We start from the raw sequence: 4,016 nt of genomic DNA on the forward strand, positions 1-4,016 counted from the left end.
AAAATTTACTAGTGCCATTAGTTTTCAAATTAGAATAGTTAAAATTTGAATTCTTTGAAATTTGTGTGAATCTCAAGTTTGTGATTAACTTTACTAGTGCCATTAGTTTTCAAATTAGAATAGTTAAAATTTGAATTCTTTGAAATTTGTGTGAATCACTAGTTTATGATTAACTTTACTAGTGCCATTAGTTTTCAAATTAGAATAGTTAAAATTTGAATTCTTTGAAATTTGTGTGAATCTCAAGTTTGTGATTAACTTTACTAGTGCCATTAGTTTTCAAATTTGAATAGTTAAAATTTGAATTCTTTGAAATTTGTGTGAATCACTAGTTTATGATTAACTTTACTAGTGCCATTAGTTTTCAAATTAGAATAGTTAAAATTTGAATTCTTTGAAATTTGTGTGAATCTCAAGTTTGTGATTAAAATTACTAAAAAAATGAACATAGATGCGCCTATAGAGAAAATTCAACCTAAATTCATAATCAATTTCCATGAATTTCAGAGAAATTCATTATGAATTTAGGTCAAATTTCCTGTATAGGGGCATCTATTTTCATTTTGAGAGGAGCTCAACAATGCAGAGAGGGACGGGCTTATAAACCAGTGTGGGCGCCCTTCGGTTGGAGAGGTGGGACTAAACTGTGAAGCGCAACGAGGACCGACCATTTAGTCCCGGTTCGTGGCATGAACCGGGACTAAAGGGGGGCCTTTGGTCCCGGTTCAGGCCACCAACCGGGGCCAATGGTGGTGGGCCAGGAGCCAGGCCCATTGGTCCCGGTTCGTCCCGCCAACCGGGACCAAAAGGTCCAGACGAACCGGGACCAATAGCCCACGTGGCCCGGCCGGCCCCCTGGGCTCACAAACCGGGTCCAATGCCCCCATTGGTCCCGGTTCTGGGCTGAACCGAGACTAATGGGCTGACCCGGCCTGGACCATTTCCCCCTTTTCTACTAGTGTACACCGGGGGGGGGGGAGTTTGAGACATGAACCCCTTTAGTCCCGGTTTGAGACACGAACTGGGACTAAAGGCCTTTAGTCCCAGTTCGTGTCTCAAACCGGGACTAAAGAGGTTCATGTCTCAAACCGGGACTAAATGTCTAATCTTTAGTACCGGTTTGAGACACGAACCGGGACTAAAGGGCATCACACCCTAGTCCCGGTTTGAGACACAAACCGGGACTAAAGGGCATCACACCCTAGTCCCGGTTTGAGACACAAACCGGGACTAAAGGGCATCACACCCTTTAGGTCCGGTTCGTGTCTCAAACCGGGACTAAAGGGCCCATTTGAACCGGGACTAATGCCTTTAGCCGCTCGAACCGGGACTAATGCTCACATTAGTCCCGGTTCGTAATGCAACCGGGACAAATGTGTATATTGCGCTGTGACCAAAGCCCTATTTTCTACTAGTGTACGCTGTGCTTTGGATCGGTTGGGGGCACTGATCAGGCAATTGAAAATCCTCTGTTCCGAGGCCCAGGGTGCTCTTCTTCTCTGGTGTTTAAGGCTCTTGGAGCACAGAAGAGGGGAGTTGCTTAGGATAGCCTGGAGTCAAGGAGTACATGGCAGCGGGATCTGATGATGGGATGCCTAATCTTGAGCTTTGATCCTTTGGGCTGTCCTATCTCTAACCCGGTTCCTTTGCCCTCTCTATAAAACTTCCTTGCCGCAATATTGTTGTAATAGGGGTAGACACAGGAACCCTATTATGTATCATCTGTGGCAGCTATTCTTGGTTGTCGCTGAGTGCTGTTAACAGCCTGAAAGTGTTGTGTGTGGTTTTGCCTTGGCTTTAATAAAAGTTAGGGCGGGGGGAAACCCCTTTGGTTTAAAAAAAAAGGCGGTCGCCCGGCGACGAAAATACAGGAGGCGGTCACGCCCAACGCCCTTTTTTTGAATCTTCAACCATATGTTCAGGGTTCAGGGTTCGTCAAGAGGGTGACACCAGACCTGCACACCATATACGCGAAGCGAATCAGCAACAAAAACCTGAATCATCCATCATGCCACATCACATGTAAATTATATATGTAACTTGTTTAAACGCGTGGATCACCACCGGAAGTAACTAACTACCTTTGAAATGGTCGATTATACACAACCGTCGAGGCAGACATCTGTTACCGTCCTTGTTTGGATGGAAGTGCAAGTGAGGAACAGCCAATCTTTGAATGCCAACTTCTGGATCCACTGTTAGCTGCAAATTGATTGTTCTGCAGAATCCAACAAGTGAACGGAAGGTCAGGAATTCAGCAAGGTGAGAGGAATCACGAATGAAAATGTAGCCATGTTTCTTCGGTCAACACACGAACCATCATCATACGGGATGCAATCTCCGGATTCTTCAGACGATGCAGGTTGAGTACGAACGAATACTCACCTGTGACAAAGTATAGCTCTCGTACAACGTACTCTCTCTGTAAACAAATATAAGAGCGTTTAGATCATTGAAGTAGTGATCTAAACACTTATATTTCTTTACAGAGGGAGTACTAGGTACTAGCGTTGTGGGGTGGGGTGTAGCAGTTACGAGTTACAGGTCACTTCCTGGCAGAAAGATAACATCAAGTAATTCAGGAGTTATCATCAGAACTAGGTACGTTCATCTGTTTCACAAGCAGTGAAAGCTTGAAATTTACTTGGTCCAGGGTATAATTCAAGGAATAGGATGCTATTGCAGCTTCAGAATTTTTCCCTAAAAGCTTCTCGGTAATTTACATTCAACTGTTCATAAGAAGAAGGGTTATGATAAATGGCAGAAGGGTTATTAGATGAAAATAAAGCAGTAGCGTAACTACCTGAATTTCCCGGTGCCAACTTGTGAAATGAGTACAAATCCGTATATGAAATAAGAACAACTCCAATGAGGCGATCCATTTTGTCCATTTGGGTCACCCGGATACAAAACTTGGCACAACAGGGCGACCCAAACAGACGTGGGTGTCCGCCTGCTGTCCATCCCCGATCCAAACTTGGCCCAAATCTGGGAACAAATGGGTACGAAGCGGACAGAAGCGGACGCCCTGCTCGACCGCTGTCGTCCGCTCGTGTCCGCCCCTGCTCCCACCTAGCAGTGAGCGCGCACGAGCTGGCGCTAGCCTCCACAACCACCGCGAGGAGGAGCGAGGCCACATGCGCAAGCTGCCGCCGCGCTCGCCGGGAGATCTCCGCCGCCGCGCTTACCGCCCACCGCCACTTCCTGCTACTCCTCCTGGCGCTCGCCGAGGAACTGCAGCGCCACCCGGCTGTGCTCGCCGCGATGGGGATCTGAGGGGGGCACGGCGTCGCGAGGAGGAGGCCTGGCGCCGGCAGGAGGTGGCCCGGCTCAACCGCGAGCAGAAGCAGCTCGCGCAGGAAGGGCACGGCGGCGCGGGCTGGGCCACAGCTCGAGGCACACCCTGCTGGGCCGCCACGAAGGAGCTCGCCTGGCCGTGGCTGGACTGGGTCTGCGACTGCTACTGGGAGGAGCAGTCCCTGCTGCCGCTCCTGGCCAGCAGCGCCTCCGCCGAGGACTCCTCCTCATCCTCCTCCACGGTGTTGAGGTCGGGGGCTATGTGGAGCGGCCGGAGCGGGAGAGGAGTCGGGGGCTATGTGGCTAGAGGCGGCGCGGCGAGCAGGGGGGCGGGCGCGGCGAGCGGGGGACTACGAGCTGCGGCACGGGCCGCGGCCGCGGTGGCGCGGGAGGAAAGCAGCGTCTCCACGCGAGCGACCTTGCGTGTCCGCTTTTTAGTCTTGTGTTGGGTTCAGCCCCTGTCCGTCTCATGTCCGCTAGGCGGACGAGCGACCCAAACGGACAAAATATGAACAAAATATGTGTCCATTTGAGTCACTGCGTTGGAGTTGCTCTAAAGCTTCTGAACCAACAGTTGCTAGCTCTCGAGAGTGAGAGAAGAACAAAAAGGGAAAATATTGTCGTTGTCGGTGCCAGCCAGCCATCTTATGTAGCCCCTATTAGTATTAATGTAATGTCCATTAACTCTGTTAGCGTTGAAAAAATCAATGAATGTCTTG

Source organism: Triticum urartu, chromosome 7A (genome assembly GCF_056163025.1).
Source record: "Triticum urartu cultivar PI428250 chromosome 7A, HENAU_Tu73, whole genome shotgun sequence".
Taxonomy (NCBI): domain Eukaryota; kingdom Viridiplantae; phylum Streptophyta; class Magnoliopsida; order Poales; family Poaceae; genus Triticum; species Triticum urartu.